This window comes from Gobio gobio, assembly GCF_949357685.1.
Source record: "Gobio gobio genome assembly, chromosome: 11".
NCBI classification, from domain to species: Eukaryota; Metazoa; Chordata; class Actinopteri; order Cypriniformes; family Gobionidae; genus Gobio; species Gobio gobio.
The window spans coordinates 33950172-33976655 of NC_137104.1; the positions used below are offsets into that span (position 1 = coordinate 33950172).

At 42.4% G+C, this 26484-nt stretch overlaps 1 protein-coding gene across 1 annotated transcript in view; it reads left to right on the top strand.

The window, feature by feature from the left end:
- st3gal1l3 (ST3 beta-galactoside alpha-2,3-sialyltransferase 1, like 3) overlaps window positions 1-26484 on the top strand; it is a gene marked incomplete at both ends in the record, with an annotated part of 79259 nt that overhangs the window by 27153 nt on the left and 25622 nt on the right. The gene's annotated exons all lie outside the window — the stretch shown is intronic.

Sequence of the window (26484 nt, forward strand, 5' to 3'; positions counted from 1 at the left end):
GCATACACGAGACTTCTTCCTGCGATCAGGAGTACAAATCAAATAATCTGTGTCACTCAGTTTTTTAATTACTTCATACGGGCCTGAGAAGCGTGCAGACAATGCCGAACCCACAACTGGCAGTAACACAAGCACCTGATCTCACTCTTTAAAATAACGTTGAACTGTTTTACGGTCAAATTGACTCTTCATAGCCGTCTGAGTTTTTAACAATGATTCCCTTGCCATCGAACAAGCGTTGTGGAGTCGCTCGCAAAATTTACTTACGTAATCTAGCACAGTAGTTGTAGCACTAGTTTCATGGGACAACAGATCTTCTTTAAGCATTTTTAAAGGACCCCTCACAGTGTGACCAAATACAAGGTCAGCAGGACTAAATCCTAAACTATCTTGTACTACTTCCCTAACAGCAAACAAGACTAAAGGTGTGCCCTCGTCCCAGTCCTTACCCGTATCGATGCAGTACCGGTGCAGCATCGCTTTCAAGGTCTGATGGAACCGTTCTAAAGCTCCTTGACTTTCTGGGTGGTATGCGCTCGAAGTCCTGTGAGAAATGTTCAACGATTTTAACACCTGCGCAAAAATCTTTGACAGGAAGTTAGTACCTTGGTCAGATTGTATAACCTTAGGCAAACCAAACATTGAAAAGAATCTGACAAGTGCATTCCTGATCACTGGCGCTGTACTTTTCCGGAGCGGTATCGCTTCGGGAAATCGCGTCGCTGCACACATGACTGTTAACAAATACTGATTTCCAGCTTTCGACCTTGGCAAAGGGCCGACACAGTCAACGATAACATGTTCGAAAGGTTCCCCCATCACTGGAATAGGAACAAGCGGTGCACGCGGAATCACTTGATTTGGCTTACCGGAGAATTGACAAGTCTGACACGTCTTACAAAATTGTACAACCTCAGATTTCATTCTGGGCCAAAAGAAATGCTTTAGAATGCGATGATACGTTTTCTTAATGCCAAGATGCCCAGACAAATCATGATCATGAGCTAATGAAAGTACAGTCTGTCTATAACATGCAGGGATAACGATTTGATTTACATGAGTCCAGTCAAACTCATTTGCAACATCCGCACACCACCACCGCATCAGCAACCTGTCCTCCAAATAATACGTGGTTTTACTCTCTCGGGCCACCTCTAAGGGAACAGCAGAGGAAAAACATTTACGCAAAGTAGAGTCTTCTTTTTGCGCTGCGATAACTTTTTCGCGAGTCACCTGAAGTTTCACATCATCTATCTTTAAAACAATGGTTTGCTCTGGCTTACCTTCCTCAGCCGACAAAGCATCGTTCACAAGAGTAGGTGCCATGAAAGTTGAAGACAAATCATCTGCATCAGCAAACTTACGAGCTTGCGCTCGGGTCACAGCACAAATTGGAAAAACCTCAGGAAACCTCTCTGACAGTTCATCAGAGTGATCAGACAACACAGGTTTATCACAAACTTCAAGCAGCGGCATGATTTTGCCACCTGCTATATCATTACCAAGAATGAAGCTCACCCCATGCACAGGTAGATTGTCGCGCACTCCCACCTTCACCAGTCCTGTGAACAAATCAGATTTTAAATAAATCTGATGCAAAGGAACATTCATAGTGCTCATCTCAAGGCCTCGGACTAGTACATGACTACCACAGGAAGTCTGCTCAGAAAACGGAAATGCACCTGCCACCATAAACGACTGCATCGCGCCTGTGTCACGCAACATGGTCACTTTAACCTCATCCAGAGACTGGTTATTGACAAATACAACCCCTTCCATCAGGAAAGGCTGATAACTGCTATCTAGCTTACCATCACACTCAGATTCAATAATATCAACAGTCTTCACAAAAGCGACACTTATTGTACCAGCAGTTTTCTGCTTACGTTTAAGAGCTAGACAATCTGCAATAATGTGTCCCGGCTTACGACAATAAAAACACTCTCTCACTTCCTTTGATTTGACAGCGTTTTTCGAATGCAACTGCTCTTTCGAAACAGCGGGGACAGACAGCACTCTCTCAGTACGAGCAGAAGAATTAAAAACACTCTTGTGAGTTAAAGCAAATTCATCAGCAAGAACAGATGCCTGAGACAATGAAGTAACCTTCTGTTCATTTAGGTATACACCTATACGATCAGGAATACAACCCTTGAATTCCTCTAACAAGATCAATTCACGTAACGCCTGGAAATCTGACACTTTACTCGATGTGCACCACCTGTCGAACAACAATCCTTTTCCCCTAGCGAATTCAACAAACGTCTGACTTGAACTTTTCTTATGGTCAGAGGACACCTCTGCCCATGCAGGGCATAGTTCCAAAGCACAAATGTCTATCATGCACTGATTCTCTTTTGTGTGTCTGCCAATGGGGTCACTTCGCTCTCTACCTCGATTTCATGCTACATTCTTATCTAAATGCCCACAGTTTCTCACTGTGCTTCACAATCAACCTTCCTCTAGTCAGTTGTTTCAACACCATTCTTCACAAACCACTCTGTTTTTGTTAAACATACTATTTCCAGCAGACCCATTCTCACTCATCATAGCCCACATCATATTTAACCATTAATGAACATAAATCTAAATTTGTTAATGTTAAATACACTTCATCAAAATGCCATAGTTATCAATTCATATTACATTCAATCAGCTTGTTCACTCAGCCCTTAATACATAAATAGAAGCTCTCTTAGATATCTAATGTCATGCCTCCATTCAGGGGTGGACTGGGGCCAAAAAGTGGCCCTGGACGTTCTGGCACAAAGCGGCCCATCACACCCGGTCTGCAACACACCTCACCATAAACCCACCAGCTCATTATAGCCTACACAGGGCAATTTTAAACACCGAAGCGATTTATACAAAAATATGAATTATATTAATTGTTTTATTGAAATGCTTATCATACTGAATGACTGGCATACTTCTTCAGGTTATAATTTGTCTTTCCTGGTGCACATGGCAAATAGTATTTTTTTTAAATACAAATTTTGATTTATTTTTCTCCATACACTGTAGTTTAATATCATTAAGTTCAATACCTACTATAAAATCAGACCATATACAATGCTATGGTCTAGAAGACTTGTGGACTGTTTTAGGGTGCCTTTCTAGTGGTTATAGTATCTAGATATCTGTAATTTTATGGAATAGAGCTCAAATAGTGGAAAAGAGTTTAAAAATGATATGAAAAATATAGCATATTAAAATGATTTCTGAAGGATCATGTAAGGACACTTATGATGCAGTAATGATGCTGAAAAGTCAGCTTTTACAGAAATAAATTATATTTTACAATACATTCTCATGAAAACAACTAGGCCTTTTGGAAATTGTATTAATATTTCTTAATATTTGTGGTTTTACTGTATTATTTTTAATCAAATAAATTCAGCCTTCTTCTTTCAAAAACATTTTAAAAAGTCTTATTTCAAACTTTTGATTACCAGTGTGTAAAATAATGCATGTGAACAAACTAGCAAATTATATATTTATTTTCATATATGACACTTTCCATAGGCTACTTGAATATGAAAGTTGCCAGTTTTAGCATGATGTATGTGTAGGCTAAGCCTACGTTTCAGAAATATATTTTGAGTATTATGAATAATTTGAAAATGATTGTGAAATTACTGAAGAAAGGCTGGAAACAGAGAGACAAACATTCCCTCTGATATGCTGAAAATGTCTCGGGTTATGACTATAACCCTTGTTCCCCGAGAAGGGAATGAGACACTGCGTCGTCGAGTGACAACACTCTGGGAACGCCCACAGCGTTACGCATCTGAAGTATGAATGAAATCAAGCCAATCTGATTGGTGGTGCGTCGTGATGTAGTAGATGACGTCATACCCGGAAGATACAAAAGGGAAGCTGATGCAAACACACACTAGCTTTTGCGATGAAGCAAGTGCTCTAGCCGTGATAGGTGTGGCGACGAGACGCAGTGTCTCGTTCCCTTCTCGGGGAACAAGGGTTATAGTTATAACCCGAGACGTTCCCCTTCGAGGGAACTCGCACTGCGTCGTCGAGTGACAACACTCTGGGAACGTTAATACCCACTAGGCCACACCGAAATCACCCCACGTCCCAGTGTGAAGCTGGAACCCCAGGCACACTTAGGACGCAAGCACTCGAGCACCAGGCGTCACCGGGAGGTGCAGACTGTAAAATCTTGTGAAGGTGTGCGGGGTCGCCCACCTGGCCGCCTCGCATACCAACAATTGGTCTGACCTTCTCCACTGGGAAGACTCCTCCAAATAAAAACTTAAGGCTCTGACAGGGCAGAGCAGGTGAAGTCTCCCCTCTTCCGCCGTCAGGTGGGGAGGAGGATGGAAAACCTGAAGAACCAAAGACCATGCTCCCTGAGATGGAACCCTGGGTATATAGCCCGGTTTAGGGTGCAAGATGGCCCTAACTCCGCCAGGGGCAAACTCCAGGCAAGTTGGCGTGACCGCCAAGGCCTGGAGATCTCCCACTCTCCTAAGAGAGGTAATAGCGAGGAGAAAGGCCACCTTCAGGGTCAGGTTCTTCGGCTCAGCCAACTCCAGTGGCTCGAAGGGGGCCTCAGCCAGCCCTTCAAGAACCACCGCCAGGTCCCAGGTTGGGACTCTGGAGCTAGCCGCAGGCCTCATCCTCCGAGCCCCAGGAGGAACTGTACAACCAAATGGTGCTTCCCCAAAAGTCCATCACCGTACACCTTCAGGGTGAACGGGGTAAGACCAGAGGAGAAGCGATCTTGGAGGAACTCCAGCACTGAAGCCAACTGGGCAGTTAACTGGGTCCACCTCACGCTCTCTACACCAAGTGGAGAATACGTTCCACTTTAGGCTGTACAGTCTCCTGGTGGAAGGAGCCCTGGAGCTGAGTAAAGTCTCGACCACCTCTGCTGACAGGCCTGCCTCTAGGTACCGAGCCCCCTCAGGGGCCAGACCCAGAGGCTCCATAACTCCGGCCGGGGGTGAAATATTTTTCCCCCTGCCTGCAATAGCAGATCCCTCCTCAGAGGGATCCACCACGGAGAGCCATCTAGCAGAGCTATGATGTCCGAGAACCATACTCGATTGGGCCACCGGGGTGCTACTAAGAGCAGGCTGATGCCCTCCCGGCGGACCCGCTCCAGAACTCCCGGGAGCAGAGCGATCGGGGGAAATGCGTACAGACTCGTAGCCTCGGCCACGTCTGCATCATGGCGTCCAGCCCTAACGGAGCTGGATGCCTGAGAGAAAACCAGAGTGGACAGTGGGACGCCTCTCGAGACGCGACCAAGACCACTTCCACTGAGCCGAATCTCTCGCACATGGCCTCCACCGCCTCTGGGTGGAGTCGCCACTCCCCGGGCCTCAGCCCCTGCCTCGACAGGACGTCTGCTCCCTGGTTCTGGTCCCTGGGGACGTACATCGCTCTGAGAGACGACAGTTTCCCCTGGGACCACAGGAGGATTTGATGCGCCAGTCTGCAAAGAGGGTGCAACCTCAAACCCCCCTGGTGATTGAGATACGCGACAACCGAGGTGTTGTCTGAGCGTATCAGGACATGGTGGCCGCGGAGGTCCGGGAAAAAGCTCCTCAGAGCTTTGTAGACCGCCAGCATCTCCAGGCAGTTGATGTGCCCTGAAGAATGCCGGGTCTCCCACAGACCTCTCACAAAGCGGCCGTCCATGCCCGCGCCCCAGCCAGTGAGGGAAGCATCTGTTGAAGCGGCTCTCCGGCAACATGATTCTCCCAGCACTGGTCCTTGGGACAGGAACCAAGGTTTCCGCCATATGACGAGGGAACGAAGGTTCAACACGCTCTTCTTCGCCCAAGCATCTGATGTGGGCCAGAACGACATCTCGATGCCGAACCGCCACTGCGAGGGGAGAGTGCCAGGCCGAAGGGAAGAACCCAATATTGGTACGCTTCGCCCCCGAAAGCGAACCTCAGGAACTTCCTGTGACATGGAAGGATGGAAATATGGAAGTATGCGTCCTTTAGATCTATCGTGACGAACCAGTCCTCGGACTGAATCTGACTCACGATGGCTGGAATTATGAGCATCTTGAACCTGAATCTCCTCAGAGACCGATTCAAGAGCCTGAGATGTATTATCGGATGCAACCCACCATCCTTCTTTGGAACTACGAAGTACCGGTTGTAGAACCCGGACTCCCTGTCTGCCAGAGGGACCCGTTCTATGGCCTCCTTGGCTAACAGGGCTTGTACTTCTTGTTCCATAACCCGAACCTGCTCTGGGCCGACCACAGTCCGGACCACCCCGTTGAACTTCGGGGGAGGAGAACCGAACTGAAGCCTGTAACCCAGCTCTACAGTCTGCAGGAGATAATCTACTAAGGGAACCAGCCTCTCGAGGCTGGCCTCGGGTGTCAACCGAAACTCGTTCCCGACCCCCTGAAGCGGCTAACCGGCAGAGAGCAGTCGAGAACGATTTTCGGTGGGCGCACACGTTCGCTGCCCAGTCGCAAGTCCTATTGGAGGCGACGAAGGTGGCGTGTGTGCGCGGGAAATCAGTGAGGCCTGAAGCGTCTTTGACGGCGGGAACACAGCACTGATTTCCCGAGAGCTCCTGGGGAAAACGACCTTGGTCGCTCCTACCCGGGAGAGGGGGCTGGCCAGCAGGGGCCTCATCTAAGGGAGCAGCTCGACAGGGCCGCAACACTAGGGCGGACACTGCGCCTAGCAACCGCCTGAAACTGATGTGTCCCGCAGGCCACAAGGCGGCGAGAACGACATCAACTTCAGGAGGGCTCCCTCTTAGATGAATATCCAGACAAGACAAACACGCTTGGGTGACAGGCCGATTAAAGTATCTAACTTATCAAAGTCAGATAACATGACACTCAATTCCTCAGAATTAAATGCCATCATAATCACCCAACCCGTGCAACCTAGTCTGAATAATAGGCTGAGTAAAAAATACATCTAACTCCTCACGTTAGATAATACTTTAATTTAATTCCTCAGAATTAAATGCAGCCATAATATGGTCTGAATGATAGGCTGAATATTTAACTCCTCAAAGTCAGATCATATATTATTTAATTCCTCAGAATTAAATGCAGCCATAATCATCAGACTATACTGTCTTATTGTATTTATATGGCTCGTAACCACACGTTGCCTCAGCAACGTGGCTCGAGCCCTTATAATACAATTGGCTTTCATCCCTCGGGAAAAAAAGCCAAACAGGCGCGAGGCTGAAACACCCGAAAGGTGCACGACAGTACGCGTCGAGATATTTCTCAATGAAAAACGGCCAGCACCCTCAGGCGCTGACCGCATGCCTCGTACCCAACAATATCACATTTCACCGTATCACGTTGTATCACTTTACTAACAGACACGAACCTACGCGCTGCCTTTTTTTTTCTTTTTTTTGGCAACGCGAGATTGAATCTTGCACTAGGAAATGGCGAGCCTCGATACGGAGCCCGTCTAATTCCTCAGAATCAGACAGCTCACGCATCGGGTCCTCCAACCCGGGGGAAGAAGCCGCAGCGCGGGCTTCCACACAGGGAAGGAGAACAATGGAACTGTCACCAGGGAAGGAGAAGATGCCTTTCAGCACTCTCAAGTTCCCCTGACAGCCCATCTGCGAGTCCCATGATTGATCAACCGTGCTGTCTTTTTTTTTTTTTTTTTGACAGACACAGGACCAGCCACGGGGTTCGCGAGCCCTGCTTGTGAACAACGTTGGTAGACAAACAACATCAAATAAGACTGACAAAACACAGAGCGCTTCACTGAGGAGCAAAAAGCTAGTGTGTGTTTGCATCAGCTTCCCTTTTGTATCTTCCGGGTATGCCGTCATCTACTACGTCACGACGCACCACCAATCAGATTGGCTTGATTTCATCATACTTCAGATGCGTAACGCTGTGGGCGTTCCCAGAGTGTTGTCACTCGACGACGCAGTGCGAGTTCCCTCGAAGGGGAACTGCGACATTACAATCTGATTAATTCTAAAAGGTCAGCAGTAGTTTACATCCCTGGAAATTAATGTCCGTCGTTTAACATTTTTTAAAATCGTTAACAGTCGGGAAATATTGCTGTAGCCCATTGACTCATATTCAGCTCTTACCTCGGCTCGCATTCAAGTGCCGCTCGCGCTGCTCGGCTGCTGTGGACAGTAAATCCCGCCTCCTTCAATTTGATTGGATATCGCTGAGAATGAGGAGATACGTCATGGTTGCTTGCTGTCACGTGACAAATTGGGCGGAGTCTGAGCCCGTCCACCATTCTGGGATGCAGCGCTATCGGTTGCCAGGGGAAACATTGTAAGAGCGATACAGAGATCATCACGGCGTTTAAGCGGAGAAATTACGAGAAAACTTAGAAGAAATGGAGAAGAAGAGGTCTCTTACAGGGAGAAACTTACTACCAGCGCCAAGCTGAGGTATTTAGAGAAGCTGGCTGATTTAAAAAATGTTGACCCATACGAGCTGCCGCGGCAGAACTCAGAACTCTTTACCACCTTGCACTGAAATGTTTCTATAAATATATTTCCTGTGCATTCTGAATAATAAATAAATATATCTCCCCACTATCCTGCAGCAGTCCAGTGCTCGTCCTCATTAACAGTGTTTTTCTCTTACTGATCATATTTTATACCTGTTGAGTTTACATTTTTAAATGAATTTGACTAAAAATTAAAATGATCGTTTGTGTGCGCTGGTGCTTTTATTCCAGCCTTCTTAAGTAGAATGAATGCTCGGTACGTGCCTTAAATGAATGTAACGTTAACAATGTTAAATATTGAATTCATCTTAAACAGTGACGCACACAGTAGAGGAAAATGACAGTCAACTAGGCCTACCTTCAACATGTTTAATACAAATAAATAAAGGTTCGTATTCATCAAGTGTCTCACACTTCAGCATCGTGATCATTAGTTTAGACCATGACTGACACCCTGTGGTGAAATAATGGCGTACGTTTACCAGCCGCTGCTTTCTCAGATCGGCTTGGGTGGATTAAAACTTCATGTTCAGTTGAGTTTGGAAAACTATGTACATAATAATCATCAGAATATCTCTTCTCCAGTCTCTTTCCGAATCCATAACCTAGCGGACATCCCCCCAAAATGGCGGAAGGGGGAGGATGCCGTGATATTTGGGGGCGGGGCGCTGTGTTGTGACGACATCTCCTCATTCTCAATAGATTAGAGTTTTGCCTCAAGTGGGCTGCGCGGACCATTCGTCTGGGCTGACGGAAGGATATAGGCTATGTAGTTGTACTATAATTTCTTCTTCATATATATTTACGTAGCAACGAGCCGGCCCACATTGTCCAGCGGCCCACCGGGAAAACGCCCGGTACGCCAGATGGCCAGTCCGCCCCTGCCTCCATTCAGAGGAAACATAAAATAAAACTCTTTCTTTCTTTCAAAGTTCTCCCTTTGTTCGCCCTCTGGCCTTTCATAAATATTAGGTAGTCTCTGGATAATTTAGATAGTGACTTTAGTTCATTTTATCTCCTTGTCTCTGCCGTCCAGTCTATAAAATGTACATTTGCCATTCTTAATTATTTAAACTCCGACCCTCGGTTAAATTTATACAAGGGTGTTAAACCCATGATGGACGGCAATCTTTAACTATTCCGCTTTAACATATCCACTAATCCATAGATTAATTCAAAACAACATCATAAATGACAAAGTAGTCATAATTACCATTAACAGACTGAGCTGGATACCAATCCATTTAAAGCTTGTCCATGTTCTGGATCATCTTTTCACCAGATTCGCTCAGAATAATCAGCTTCTTTAGCGTTTGTCGTCTCACTTAACTAACCCATCTGTAATGGTAAAAACACTCATTCCAGAGGTTAATGGCAAACTACACTCAATCACGACACATAAAAATGAACTGCTCATTCTCAAAATGTGCTTTTACATGGTTTCTTAACCAGTTTCAAATCTGTTCATTACTAATCTATTTTTAGAAAAGTCAGCTGGGTTGTTTTGTTCTGATATCATTGTTTTTGTTTCAGATCGCAGACAGAGTATAATCCCTGGTTCCACTGAAGCAGTCTCTCTCTCCCTCTCTCACCCACATTATCTTTTCAACAGTCTTCTAAGACTTTTACTATAATGTTAAATTCACTAACCCTTAATTCATTAATCCTTCACAAAGTTTAGAAATTTAACTTTTAAACTTTCAAATTAGAACATCTCCAATAAGTTATACTTCAAAAGCCGTCCTCATCTTAAAGCCATCACCATGTCTCCAAATTATCCTCTCCATCCTAATGACCTGCAGGATTAAGACTATGATAGAGAAATATTAGTTCAATATCATACAGTTTTACTGATCCTAATACATTTTGTTCTGTTCCACAAAGTTATCAATCACAATCACAGTATGGTCTCAGCTGGCTCTTAAATGCCAATCTCATCATAGCTCTTTTCCTCAGGGTGTTTCCTGGCTCTCAATTTATGCGGTATTTGGTGAGCGGTATAGAGGAGCCATTATTAGGGCAGGGGCTGGTCCCAGGTGAATTATCGTGATTTCCCTGGCTTGGGTTGCTACCTGTCAGGCCATAGGAAGTCTTACCCATCATCGGGAAACCACCTTGTGCCCACCTTGTCATCGTTTGAGATCTTTGACCCTAAACAGGATCCGATATTTTCTGGAGCCTTTTGGAAGTCAAGAGTCACCAGAGCCATCTGGTCTGCTTTCAAATTAGTAAAAAACATGGAGACAGGTTAATTATAACACAACTTAATCACTAAAATCCATCATACTTCTTCATAGCTGCCCCATAGCGTGCTTAGATTATGCTCAGTGAATTTAGCCAAAACAACTGTCCATTCAATTTAATGTTCTGCTACATCTGTGACCAAGGCCATCAGTTCTGTACATGGTGAAGGCTAAGAGCAGACAGAAGTTACTGGTCATATCATACATTCGTAAAAAAATTTAGTTCATTAAAAGTCTGTATTTTTAAAACATCTCTTATTGCCCTCTTGATGGCACCTTTTTTATATCTTAAGTAACTGTCTATTATGTTCACATAATGCCCTGTGCTAAGATATCAGCTTTGAGTTGGTCTGGGATGAGAGAGAGAGACTCTGACGCCTTCAGGGCTGGTACACTGCATTTTCATAAACTTTTCACTCTTCACCCTAGCTCAGCGTATGACCTGGCTAGAAATTAAAATTGTTTTCAAATAAGCATCAGACATTTTCCTTTTAACTCTATCCTTTGACAGAAATCACATTTTCAAATGATCATAATTTTATATTTGTCTTTTGCCCCCACAATGAATTCAGAAACTATAATTTCCACTCAGATTGAGTCTCTGTTACTCAATTTAGGCCACGTGGTGGCCAGATTCAGATAACGAATTGTTTATTTCAGCTCAGCACAAGCTTATCTTTTGAAACCAAAATATCAGCTTCTAGGGTTTTCAAAATTTTAACACCTATAGTTATTTCAACAACCCAATATTCAGTCAAATCATCATTATCAGAGTTTTGCAAAAGTGAGAAGAGCAAGAACATATTTATTATATATTTTTCATTTAAAACTTTTATATATGTTTTCAGCATGTTTTATTATCTTTATTTTTAATTTTAACCTCATATTAAAATGATCTCAAATCCTTCCTTCAAAAATAATCACTAAAGACTTTATTAATCTTATTGTTATCTCATTTTCATAGACAGAGTGTAAATCTCTGTTACTTTCTTTTTACTGGGTTTCGTTTACAGAATTTAGTCTGGTGACCTGATTTGCCACACTTTCTACACCTTATGGGTGTTCGGACACAATTACGTCAAAAATGGCCCCGCTGACCACAATTAAAACACTCTCATCTTTAGCTTATGGAGCAAAGTTCAGCAACCTGTGAGTTTCAAAAGTGACAGTCTGTCCAATAAAACAGACAATGGCTTGCAATTTATGGTGCTATCTGCTTTTTCACCTTTTCACCTGCTTCATCACTTTTAGTTACTCAATTGTATATCTCAGTCACTTCTGGGATTTTCCCTTCAGTATTACGGCACCTCACCCATTTTACAAATTAATGAATGAGCACAAACATCTAGAAATTGGAATTTTCTTGTTCTCTCTTTGTTTGTAGCCAGTCAAGTTGCTGATCAACTTTCCGATTACAATAAAAAACATTTCTGCCCATATCCTTCAGCAGTCCACCAAATTTCTTTGAAGTTAGGGCTTCAGAGTGGAGCTGCTTACAGCGTTTGCTCTTGTTCATCTCAAAATCTTTATACCGACTAATCAAATTAACGATCATATCACTCAAAATGTTAGCCAGAATATAGCCGACGTTCATACTCACCAGCGATCTTTAAACAGCTGTGACTTCTGCGTGATAAGACAACATTTTCCTTTCTCTCTTATCTGCCTCTTTCACCCAACATTTCACTGTTTGTTCGCATTTCTCACCCACAACAGCCCTTCAGTTTATCTCCCCTCTTCAACTGACTCATTCAAGACTTTCAGTCTGGTGTTCCCTCGTTTGGGAAATCATGATATTTAATTTACTTCTCTACCTTCCCTCACTTCTATGCATTTTTCCCATATAATTTTCTCATTTGACAAAATACCGGTGTGCCATATTCAGCTAGCTTGCTTTGGGACTTCCCCATACTGGCTGTCTGTCTCTGTGGCTTTTTCCCCTCTAGCGTACGCTAATGAATCTGTCGGACATCTCCGTTCAGATCTGATCTATTCACCCAAGACCAGACGGGCAGACACTCCCAATAGTGTCCTTTCTTATTCGCTCCCAATAGCCCAAAACCGGCTCACAGCACGGTCTCCTCGCCCACGTGATATCTCAAAATTTTAATCACGTTGCATTCTCATTTTATTCGCCCACATGGTTTCAGTTTCTATCCCATAAACGAATCAACCATGTTGCATTCGCCACAGAGTCAGACCCCACTATGGTTTATCCACCCCAATTTCAATTTTCAATTTAAGTCAAGTCAAATCAAGTAAACTTTATTTATATAGTGCTTTTAACAATGCAGATTGTTTCAAAGCAGCTTTACAGTGTTAAACAGGAAAACAATGCAGCATAGTTTTATTCAGCCGTCTAGCCATTCTGGAGAAAACGGTTATGTCATCAGTTCATTTCAATTATCACACAGTGACAGTGTGGGCTTTAGATCAGTAATTAGATCAGTAATTTAGTTTATATGGTTAATTTAGTTTAATAATTAGATTTATTTCGATATTTAGAAAAATTTAGTGTCCCCAACTGAGCACGCCAAGCCAGAGGCAACAGTGGCAAGGAAACCAAAACCCCATCAGGTGACCTAATGGAGAAAAATAAACCTTGGGAGAAACCAGGCTCAGTCGGGGTGCCAGTTCTCCTCTGGCCAATTAACAAACAGCGTATGATTATTATTCTGGAAACTTTACAGGTCAGAGGTCATAATAGATCGGAATATGTGAAGGATCGGAGGCAACACGCCGGAGACGGGTTTATTGAGGCTGATGTGTTGATGAAATAATTATTAAAGTGCAATATTCGAAAGATCGGAGGCAACACACTGGATATGGGTTTATTGAGGATGACATATCGATTTAAGTATTATTAAATTGTAATATTCGAACAATCGGTGTCATCACGCCGGAGACGGGTTTATTGAGGATGCTGTGTCGACGATGCAATTTCAGGGGAGTCTAATTGACACGGTCTCTGCAGACACTTCAGGGTACATGAGTGTTGGTCTTCTCTGGGCGCAGGTCCACCATCTGATCTGGATACGGCCAGGATCCGGCTGACTGCAGTAAACCTCGGGATAAAACAGAGAAACTAACATTAGCGTAGATGCCATTCTTCTGATGATGTAACGAGTACATCAGGTGTTATGGGAAATGTTCCCGGTTCCGGCTGACCTAGTTAATGCAGCCTAACAATCATTTAATTGAAAAAGTGTTTTATGTGTATGCCATAGTAAAGATATGTGTTTTTAGTCTAGATTTAAACTGACAGAGTGTGTCTGCTTCCTGTACAATGTTAGGAAGACTATTCCAGAGTTTAGGTGCTAAATAGGAAAAGGATTGACCGCCTGCAGTTGATTTGGATATTCTCGGTATTATCAAATGGCCAGAATTTTGAGACCGCAGTAGACGTGATGGAGTATAATATGTTAAGAGCTCGCTCAAGTATTGGGGAGCTAAACCATTTAGTGCTTTGTAAGTAATAAGCAAGATTTTAAAATGTATGCAATGTTTAATAGGCAGCCAGTGCAGTGTTGACAGAACTGGGCTAATATGGTCATACTTCCTGGTTCTAGTAAGAACTCGAGCTGCTGCGTTTTGGACCAGCTGGAGTTTATTTATTAAGCGAGCAGGGCAACCACCCAGTAGAGCATTACAATAATCTAACCTTGAGGTCATGAACGCATGAACAGCATTTTGCATTGAGAGCATGTGCCGTAATTTATTTATATTTTTAAGATGGTTGAATGCTGTTTTACAGATGCTAGAAACATGGCTTTCAAACGAAAGATTGGTATCAAAGAGCACACCCAGGTTCCTCACTGACGACGAGGACTTGACAGAGCAGCCATCAAGTGTTAGACAGTATTTTAGGTTACTACTTGTGGAGCTTTTTTGTCCAATAATTAAAAATTCAGTTTTTTCGGAATTGAGTTGCAGGAAATTACTGGTCATCCAATGTTTTATATCAGCTATGCATTCCGTTAATCTTGTGAATTGGTAAGTTTCTTCAGGGCGTGAAGAAATATAGAGCTGAGTATCGTCAGCATAACAATGAAAACTAACGCCATGCTTCCAAATGAGATCTCCCAGTGGTAGCATGTACAGGGTGAAAAGCAATGGTCCTAGTACTGAACCCTGCGGTACTCCTTAGTGAACTTGTGATTGATGTGACATCTTCATTTACTGCTACAAACTGATAACGGTCACATAGGTATGATTTAAACCATGACAAAGCAATTCCACTAATACCTACATCATTTTTGAGTCTATTCAAAAGAATGTTGTGGTCGATAGTATCAAATGCAGTGCTAAAATCGAGTAACACTAATAGAGAGATACAGCCACGATCGGATGATAAGAGTAAATCATTTTTAACTCTGATGAGAGCAGTCTCAGTACTATGATATCTAAATCCTGACTGGAAATCCTCACAGATACCATTTCTTTCTAAAAAGGAACATAATTGTGAAGACAATGCCTTTTCAAGTATTTTTGACAGAAAGGGTAGATTTGAGATTGGTCTATAATTCACTAATTCTGTAGGATCAAGTTGCGTTTTTTTAATAAGTGGTTTAATAATAGCCAACTTAAAAGTTTTCGGTACATATCCTAATGACAAAGATGAATTACTGATATTAAGAAGAGGATCTATGACCTCTGGTAGCATCTCTTTAAATAGCCTAGTCGGTATAGGGTCGAGCATACATGTTGTTGATTTTGATGGTTTAACGAGTTTAGCCAATTCTTCTTCTCCTATAGCAGTGAATGAGTGTAATTTTTCCTCAGTGACGCTACAATGCTCTGTCTGATGTGATACTGTAGTAGATGACTGCATTGTTAACATTTTCTTCCTAATATTATCAATCTTACATGTAAAGAAGTTCATAAAGTCATTACTGCTGTGCTGTTTACAAACATCAGAAGTTGAAGCTTTATTTTTGGTTAATTTAGCCACTGTATCGAATAAATACCTAGGGTTGTGTTTGTTTTCTTCCAAGAGAGTCGAGAAATAAGCAGATCTAGCAATTTTTACGGCCTTTCTGTATGCGATTGTGTGCTCTTTCCACGAATTACGAAAGACCTCTAGTTTTGTTTTCTTCCAGCTGCGCTCCATTTTTCTGGCTGCTGTTTTAAGGGCCCGAGTGTGCTCGTTGTACATTTACATTTACATTTATGCATTTGGCAGACGCTTTTATCCAAAGCGACTAACATTGCATTCAAGGTACACATTTTAAATTTTGTCAATTCTTGCTTTCCCTGGGAATCAAACCCATGACCTTGGCGTTGCTAGTGCCATGCTCTACTGTTTGAGCTACAGGAAAGCTTAAATTAATGCTTACATTTACATTTATTCATTTGGCAGACGCTTTTATCCAAAGCGACTTACATTGCATTCAAGGTACACATTTTACATTTTGTCAATTCTTGTTTTCCCTGGGAATCGAACCCATGACCTTGGCGTTGCTAGCGCCATGCTCTACTGTTTGAGCTATAGGAAAGCCTACCACGGCATTGGACTATTTTCTTTAATCTTCTTTAAGCGCAGGTGAGCAACTGTGTCTAAAGTACTGGAAAAGAGAGAGTCAATAGTTTCTGTTGCAACATCCAGTTCTTCTAAGCTATCTGGGATGCTGAGGAGATGAAACTGATGAAGAAGATTATTTAAAAAGCAATCTTTAGTGGCGGCAGTGATTGTCCTGCCATTTTTTAAGCGAGGGGATGGCTTTGCAGCCTTAGCTAAATTAAGTATACATGATACTAGGTAATGATCTGAGATGTCATCGCTCTGCTGCAGAATTTCTATGGTATCAACATTTATTCCATGTGACAATATTAGGTCTAAAGTATGATTATGGCGATGAGTGGGTCCTGACACGTGTTGCCTAACTCCAATAGAGTTTAGAATGTCTTTAAAATTAACAACAATTAACAATTAAATTACTAATCACCAACAATTAGTACTTTATCTACGGCCAGTACTAACTCTGATAGAAAATCAGCAAATTCTTCGATAAAGTCTGTATTATGCCCTGGTGGCCTGTATACAGTAGCTAACACAAATGTTAAAGGGGGTTTATCATGTTCACTACATAACGTTACATAAAGCACCAAAACTTCGAAGGAATTATATTTGAAACTAGACTTCTGAGTAATACTGAAGATATTATAAATTACAGTAACCCCTCCCCCTTTACCTTTCAGACGCGGCTCATGTTTATAACAACAATCTTGGGGGGTGGACTCATTTAAAGTAATGTAGTCGTCAGGTTTTAGCCAGGTTTCTGTCAAACACAGCACATCTAGATTATTATCTGTAATGATATCATTAACAATAAGCGCTTTTGGAGAAAGGGATTGAATATTCAGCAACCTAAGCTTTATCAATTGTTCATCTGTATTATATATGTTGTTTATTTGTTGGACATCAATTACATTTTTACTGTTGAATGGTTTTGATGTTTTTTTGTATTTAATAATTCGGGGAACAGACACAGTCTCTATATGATAATATCTAGGTGAAATAGTCTCTATGTGCTGGGATTTATCTGACTTCGGTGACGTGAGACAGCTAGCAGGTGGTCGGTTTAGCCAGTTTGTCTGCTTCCTGACCTGGGCCCTAGTGAGTCAAGGTTTAGCTCTAAGACTATGTGCCAAATTACTAGAGAGAAGAGCGGAACCACCCCAGGAGGGATGAATGCCATCCTTCTTCAACAGGTCAGTTCTGCCCCAAAAACTTTTCCAATTGTCTATGAACCCTATGTTATTTTGCGGACACCACTTAGAAAACCAGCCATTGAGTGATGATAGTCTACTAACTATCTCATCACTCCTTTTTACAGGGAGCGGTTCAGAACAATAAACAGCCTCTGACATCGTACTAGCGAGTTCACACACCTCTTTAATGTTAATTTTGGTGATCTCCGACTGGCGAAGTCGAACATCATTAGTGCCGACGTGAATAATAATCTTAGATAATTTACGATTAGCTTTAGCCAGCACTTTTAAATTTGCTTTGATGTCAGGCGCTCTGGCTCCCGGTAGACATGTGATTATGGTGGCGGGTGTCTCTATTTTCACATTCCGTGTAATAGAATAACCAATGACTAGGGCACTTTCAACAGGATACTCAGTGGGTGCTTCACTGAGAGGGGAGAACCTGTTTTATGTTCTAACCGGAACGGAAAAGTGATTTTTTGATCCGCGACTATGCCGTCTCACCGTTACCCAGTTTCCCTGCTGCGGGGGCCCTGCAGCCGGAACCGAAGAATGTACAGAGTTCACTAAGCTATTCGCATCCAAATCAGTGTCTAAAGCTGTTACATCCTCACTACTCTCAGATAAAGTATGGATGCGTGTTTCTAATTCTGAAATCTTCTCCGTCAGCCTAACTATCTCCTTACATTTATCACATGTGAAGCCCTGTTCGCCAGCGGAGAAGCCCATACTGAAAATGCAGCATGCGGTGCAAGTGACAATGACAGGAGATGACATGACTTACCGTGTTCGTTGATTAATCCAACTTACCACAATTGTTTGCTGGACACTATTTACTAATCCAACTAATGAACTCAGAAAACAGGAGACCTGGGTGCAGAGATGACAAGCTAACAGGCTAGCGAAATGCTAAAGTGTGATGGTGATTTAGATTAAAAGCTAGCGATGTCAAATTTAACGTGATAGGCAATATTTAAACAATGTATGGTGATGAGTAAGTTATATTTAGCAGTAGAACAAAGAAGATATATCAAAATAGAGATTCAAACGCAAGCAAGGCTGTTCAGAGCTGCAAACAGGAGACAGGAGCAATCAACAGAAAAACTTTAATTTAACTAAATTTTCAATTTAACCAAATTCTATTCATCAAAATTCTTCCCCGAATTTTAAGTTTGTCTCTTACCAGAAGCGTCCAGTTGCCACCTCTGGTTCGTTTTTTCCAGTGGTCGGACCCTCCGGACCCCCTGAGCGGTTGGCCTTTCTCCCTCAATACGTCGGGGTAGAGCTGTGACACCAAAGTCCAGGATGATCAGTCACCATCCGCTCCCGGGGTCCAGAAGGCACATCCATGGAATCTCCGCTTCTGACACCAACTGTCGTGGCAAAATTTAAACTATCGCCACATTACTGAATAAGAGACAAAACCTTGCCCAATTGTCTTTATAAAGATTTAATTTCTTGCAAGAAATGAGTCACAGTCATACAGCCATCTTCAATGTCTGCAGAGTGCACTAACTAGACATAACAGCACTCAGCTTTTATCAGTTTCCCAAACAAAGTCACTCCTCTTGTAAATTTCCACACATGACAAGAAAAGCAGCACTTGCTCAAATCCCAAGTGTGCTGTTCATTTTAACTCTGATCCCTACGTTTAGGCCATCCTGACCCCTGAGTGTCAAGTCCCAGCCTTCATGTCTCCTGTACAAAACATGTTTTCCATGAGTAAGTGTAGAGCGTGTTCTCTATATTCTGTATATGATCTTTTACCTAGTAAGCTGGTTCTGTATGAAAATATGCAAATCAATAAACATTTCATGCGCAATGTTTAATGTATAGCTATGATTAAATTTTCCCATAACACGCCATTGTCCCCTAAGCTTCCGGCGCCTCCATTGCCTCCACGCCTCTCCATGTCTGTCTGTCTGTGTGTTTTGTCTTTCTGTTGTGTTTTGATTCTGTCACATCTTTTGTCTTAGTTTTCCGCCACTTGTCTGTTTCCTAGGTTACCCTCGTTAGTTAAGTTCTGTTCAGCTGTGTTTAAAGTTAAAGGCCCCCTGAAATCAAAATTGAAGTTTTTTAGCTTTTAGTTTGACTATGTTAGCTTTAAGGTTAGGAATAGGGATGCAACGATTATAGATTTTGTTGGTACGATTATAGTCTGTGGAATAATCACGGTTTCACGATTATCACGATTATTATGCATTCATTAATTTTTACAAAACTACTAATGTATAAAACCACATGAACACTCATTAGATTTTAAAGTGTTATTTATTGCTGACTTTTGAAATAGAAAGAACACAGTAGCCAAAAACTACAGCACAAAATAATAATCAAAATCTACATTCCTTTTGGACTTGGGGTAGAGAACTTGGAAATTATGGTAAAAAAGGATTCTACAACAGTTGGTTATTGAACTGCAGCTACAGCACCACCAGTCTTATGTGGCGTTCACACCGGACGCGATTCGCGCAAATAATTTGCGCTAATCACACGAAGGTGGACGCTTGAACATTTCGAGTTTACTTGCTTCAATCGCGCGTGACATTCACTGCACAACAGGCGCGAATTCGCGTCATGGGCGGGGCTTCCACCAACGCCTCGTCTCGTTGAGAAACGGCTGACATGGGCTGTGTTTACATGTCTTTTTTTTTGTTAAAATCTACTGTTAATGTGTGACAAAACGTAGTTTTAAGACTTTTTCAGTCGATAATGTAGTTGTTTAAAGCTCAAATCTGTGGTTTATTTATATAAAGAGTGACTATTTGAAAATTTTATCTGGCGTTTTCGGAGTTGTGAGCTCCAGTGGACAGCGGCGCTGAATTGTTTGCTTTATTTCATGTATAGCTTGTTATACATTACTTATACTTTTGTATTATTGATCATACATAAACTTGCATTTAACAAAAAGAGACTGGGTTGTGTTTCATGTCATTTAATGTTATCACAGTGATAATCATATTGTCTGAACCAGATATTAATATACAGATTTTCTCCTCATTGTTGTCACTACTAGAGCAAGCTCCTGATTGGTTAACGCAGCGCGAAATATCCGCCAAAGTTCAGATTTTTCAACTTGAGCGATTCCCGCGATTCAAAACTCAATTCGGGTCCTTCGCGCCGCAGAATGCCATTTCGCGTCTCTGCATTGACTTAACATGCAAATCACTCGCGCGAATCGCGTCCGGTGTGGACGCACCATTAAGCTAAAAGAGCATAAGAAAAATGAAAATAAATAATCCATACAAAGATGAACTTTGACTGGACTTAATAACTAAATGACTATGAGTAATGACTTGTTGATTTTCAATATTTGATTACATTAACGATTATATTTCTATAATATTTAATTATTATTATTATGATTATTATAAATATAAAACTAATATTAACTTTAGGGGGAATAAACTGAACTGTTATTGTCATTAATATGTAGTCATTTTAATGATCTTTTTAATAATTCATCTCATTTTACATGTGGCTTGAGAAAAGCTTGTCTATTATATAGGTTTGTCTGTTTGAAGTTTTAGTAAAAATGATGGAAAGAAACATCTCATGTTATACGCTAGGGGGCGCTATTACGCATCTTCTGAAATGGTGCCGACTCTCCAGATCAAAACAGACGAAGAAGCAGAAAGAAACAAACAGTGTTGCCAACTTAGCGATTTTGTCGCTATATTTAGCGATTTTTCAGACCCCTTTGGCGACTTATTTTCAAAAAAGCGACTAGCGACAAATCTAGCGACTTTTTGGACAAACATCAGCTACTTTATTTTACAAATGTCGCCAGTACTGTTCTGCGAGCGCGAGGTCTTGCTTTCTCCCTGCCGTCACACCTCTCTCTGCGTTTACCCTGTTCAGTGAGTGGCTGTGGCTGAGAGGAGCAGCGCGTGCCGTTGAACACACACAGCAGCTGACAGACGTGAATGAGCGAGCTACACGCGCACACAGTGTTGCCACGGACCAATCACCATATCTGCTTCCTTTGTTTTATATTTAAAGAATTTAGTTTGACCCGTTATGATTTCCATTATTCTCTTGTGCTTATCACTTATATTACTCACTCTCACAGAGCTTTAGTTCATCCAGTTTCAGACATCTCTCAGATTGTAAAAAAAAAAAAAAAATGTAATTCACTATATGATACTCGTTCTACTGTATGAAAAAAAGATATAGGAAATGAGAACATATTTATTAGACAGTTGGCTGTATTGTATTCTTTTAAAATACAGTGAGCACGGATTAAGAGAAAACACATTAGGCAGGCAGAACGCAAGGACGACGCGGTGACGTCACGGATATGCTAATTGACGCATGACGTCATCTAGCGACATTTAGCGACTTTTTGGGCTGGCTTTAGCTACTTTCCTTGGAAAATAGTTGGCAACACTGGAAACAAACTCACATGCTAGCAGATGCATACGTAAAATAACGCGATCATCAACATTAAACAGCATCTAAATCAAAACGTCCTAATGTTACTGAATAAAATGGCAGGATGAGCTACAGGACTTTGAAGCTTCGGGGTGTTGATGGACTCGATCTACTCCATCTGTGTTTGATCATTTGACAAAGGGCCCTATTTTAACGATCTGAAACGCAAGTGTCAAAGCGCGAAGCGCAAGTAACTTTGTGGGCGGGTCTCGGCGCTGTTGCTATTTTCCCGGCGGGATAAATGGCTCTTGCGCCCGGCGCAAATCTAAAATGGGTTGGTCTGAAGTAGCTTCATTATTCATAGGTGTGGTTTGGGCGTAACGTGAATAAACCAATCAGAGCGTCATCCAACATTCCCTGTAAAAGCAGGTGCGCAAGTTCCATTATGGATTGCTATTATTATGGCGTATTTACCAGGCGCACGCCAGGAGCGGTTCACAGCCGAGGAGACTGATGTTCTTGTTAGAGCAGTGAAAGACAGAGAAGTTGTGTTGTATGGGGATGGGAGAAACCCACCCAAAATAGCGTCGGTTAAACAGGCGTGGGAGGAAATAGCCACAATTGTTTCATCAGCTGGCATCCCCAGGACGTCGCACCAGTGCCGCAAGCGCTACAATGACATCAGAAGACAGGGAAAGTCCAAGCTTGCCAGCATCAATCGGGCACGCCGTGTAACGGGAGGTGGATCTGCCTCTACTCAGGACCTGACGCCAGCAGAGGACATCGCTGCGTCCACCCTCACCGATTTTTTTTCCTGGTTCTTGACGGACAAACCAATTTGTTAGATGTCCTTATATACATATATGTCTTGCCAGAAGTTGCCACTATTGGGCAAACAGGTCTCCTTAATTATTAGACTACAATTAGCCTGAATAATTTGTAAGCTAGATTTATGCCTATTTTTTCACATCTTCGTGGCACACCACAATGATTTCCGTCATCTCATGTGTTAATATTTTTTAGTGTAACAATTTATGATTTGCAAAAATAACTGTTGCATCTGTGTAGATTACATGACCTAAGCGTATGCGCGTTGTGCACGCTATACATTATGGTCAAGCATGCGCCCTTAAAATAGCATAATGAACAACGCGCAACACGCCACTGACTTTAGACTAGGTTTTTTCTGGTCAGTGGCGCAATTGTTTAATGGAACAGCAAAATAGCACCAGGGATTGTTTGCGCCGGAACACGCCTCCTTTTTTGCGCTGAACCGCCCAGGTAGCGCAAGTTCATTCACTAGTTTAGCGACGTGCTTCTGTGGAGGGAAAAGCGCGCTTTGCGCGGGTGCAAAATAGGAATGACACATGCGTCGGTGTACAAAGTCAATTGCGCTGGGTGCAAGATAGGGCCCAAAATGTGATTTTATCAGCTTTATGCTCAAAATGTTGCATTTTTTTATGAGACGTGCCCACATTCAAGTGTTGATTAAAAAGGATTGCATTAAGCTAGAATAAAACTGATTTTTATGTTTAAAAGCAGAGACTCCGTTCTTTCTATGTATTACATGTTCAGATATTCCTACAATATTCAACGCAATGTTTGCCACGCAATTTAACTCAGTTATTATGTATTGGTGATTGGCTGGGTGATGATCTCGCAGGTGCTGCATCCCTCTGCCATAGTTAATCTACGGTAGTAAAGCAGTAGCCTCCGTGTCTCCGATAAGCACGTCACTTAAACTGGCGCGCCGCTGGTGTAACCTTGTTTTCATTCCGTACGCGGTGTAGTGGAACCTTTACGATTCATTAACCGTGACGTTTTTAAGCGCGGTTAATCGTGAAACCAGTCAATCGCTGCATCCCTAGTTAGGAATAAGCTGGTGTGTTCCAAAACAATGACAAAATTCGCATTTAGGAGATATAAGCATTCAAAACTTACAGTCGCTCACTTCCGTTAAAACGGATCATAGATTTTTATGACATCACCGCAGATTTCAGCTTCTCATCACATCTTCTGTCCAATCAAATGCTCTCTAGAATCTGAAGCGTCCCACCCCCTACACTATAAATCGATGCTGAAGCTGCGGCTGAAATTGGTCAGTTGTTCACACATTTACTATTTTCTAGTAAATTAATGGCACATAGCACACTATATATGCGATAGAAAACGATTCAGACAGTGTAAATATGCTTTCAGTTGAGGCAAATGAAGTCTGGTTTCATGTTAGTTTCATGTGCACCGCGGCAGCTCACACACATAGTCGTGCGCTAGTTTGAGTTGTAGTTCAGTAATGGTGGCGGAGAAAAGATGCGAGTGAAGCCATTCATTTCTGGCACCGCTATATCCAGAATATCCAGAAGTTAAAGCCAGAGCAAGAACAATCTTTGCTGATTTTTATTGGTGGCCATGAGTAGTTGGTGAAGGAGTTGGCTGAAGCCGTCTGTCTCCCACCACCCACGTTAAAGTCCCCGGCCGAATTACCTACTGTTTTAGACAAACACCAAGGTCGTGTGGTAATTTAATCTTATATCTTATCTATATCTTTGACCAGAATGTAACCTTTTTGACCACTGCAGAGCACTGTGCGGTTGCGTGAGCTGTAATTTGCATTTCTAGACTTGTATTTCTTTAAATGCTGGCAAGTGTTTACAAGAGCAATATATTTCATCACCGTTAAATAAAAAGAAGAAAAGCACATAAACATTTGAATTGGGCCGTTATATACGGCATCATTTATTCTTATCATACCAAGCATATGACAGCATATTTACAGTATACAATCATGTTACGGACCACGAGAGCAGCACAAAACTCTCCCGGCCACCGTGAATAAATCACAATGCGAATGCACAATGTTTTATCAGTGGGGTGGCGTGCACAATCTGCACAGTTATTTTTTTTACGGATTTCCATGTGAGAATCAAAGGCGAACGGCGCATGACATACGTCACGACCAAACGTTAGCAATTGGTTATGGCAGATCAGAGTGACTCTGAGCAGATCCAATAGTTTTAAACTTCAACAGAGAACCCGCCTTCAAGGAAGTAAACGCTTGTCAATAGAGAGTGGCCAGACTCTCTGTACAAATGAAATGTATGAGAGTCTGGTAAGACCAGGCTAGTATTTCAAAGCGGTATGGAGGAGATTATGATGATAACTGGTTAGAGATTAGGTGGAAACTGTGGCTTTACCAAACAGAAAGGCTCTAGTCAAACTGTGATATTAACGAAGCGCTATTGGGTGTTTTAAAAAAGGGGAGGGGCTTCTTACAGCTGGAGCCATTTCAGGGGAAATTATCTCAGCACATTGAATAATGCTATGCATTTCAAGGCACTTCAGTGGGCCTTTAATTATCTTGTTTCTGTCTGCTATTTAAGTTCCTCTTGTTCACTACATCTTTGTCTAGTCACTGTTATGTTGAAGTGTGTTTCCCTGCCTTTCTGTTTGTTCCTGAGCATCTTTATTAAAGTTTAAGTTTGTATTTTGATCTTCTGAGTCTTCAGCCTGTTTCTGGTTTACCAACCGTTACAATATTATTGGTTAAATGTATTGTTCATTGTTATCTATTTGCTTTATTTTCGCCTTTATTTCCTATATCTTTTTACTGAAAGACGTGTTAGAAGCAGGAAAAATGGGCAAGCGTAAGGATTTTAGTGAGTTTGACAAGGGCCAAATTGTGATGGCTAGACGACTGGGTCAGAGCATCTCCAAATCTGCAGCTCTTGTGGGGTTTTCTCAGTCTGCAGTGGTCAGTATCTATCAAAAGTGGTCCAAGGAAGGAACAGTGGTGAACCGGTGACAGGGTCATGGGCGGCCAAGGCTCATTGATGTACGTGGGGAGTAAAGGCTGGCCCGTGTGGTCTGATTAAACAGACGAGCTACTGTAGCTCAAATTAAAGAAGTTAATGCTGGTTCTGATAGAAAGGTGTCAGAATACACGGTGCATCGTAGTTTGTTGCGTATGGGGCTGCATAGCCCCAAACCAGTCAGGGTGCCCATGCTGACCCCTGCCCACCGCCGAAAGTGCCAACAGTGGGCATGTGAGCATCAGAACTGGACCACGGAGCAATGGAAGAAGGTGGCCTGGTCTGATGAATCATGTTTTCTTTTACATCACATGTGCGTCTCTTATCTGGGGAACACATGGCACCAGGATGCACTATGGGAAGAAGTTAAGCTGGCGGAGGCAGTGTGATGCTTTGGGAAATGTTCTGCTGGGAAATCTTGGGTCCTGCCATCCATGTGGATGTTACTTTGACACATACCACCTACCTAAGCATTGTTGCAGACCATGTACACCCTTTCATAGAAACGGTATTCCCTGGTGGCTGTGGCCTCTTTCTGCAGGATAATGCGCCGTACCACAAAGCAAAAATGGTTCAGGAATGGTTTGAGGAGCACAACAACGAGTTTGAAGTGCTGACTTGGCCTCCAAATTCCCCAGATCTCAATCCAATCGAGCATCTTTGGTATGTGCTGAAGTACGATCCTTGGAGGCCCCACCTCACAACTTACAGGACTTAAAGGATCTGCTGCTAACATCTTGGTGCCAGATACCACAGCACACCTTATTATTAACACAATATTAGGAAGGTGGTCATAATGTTATGCGTGATCGGTGTATGTGTGTGTGTATGTGTGTGTAACTGTCCTAAAAATGTAAGAAGGAAAGCGAGATTTATCACGATTTC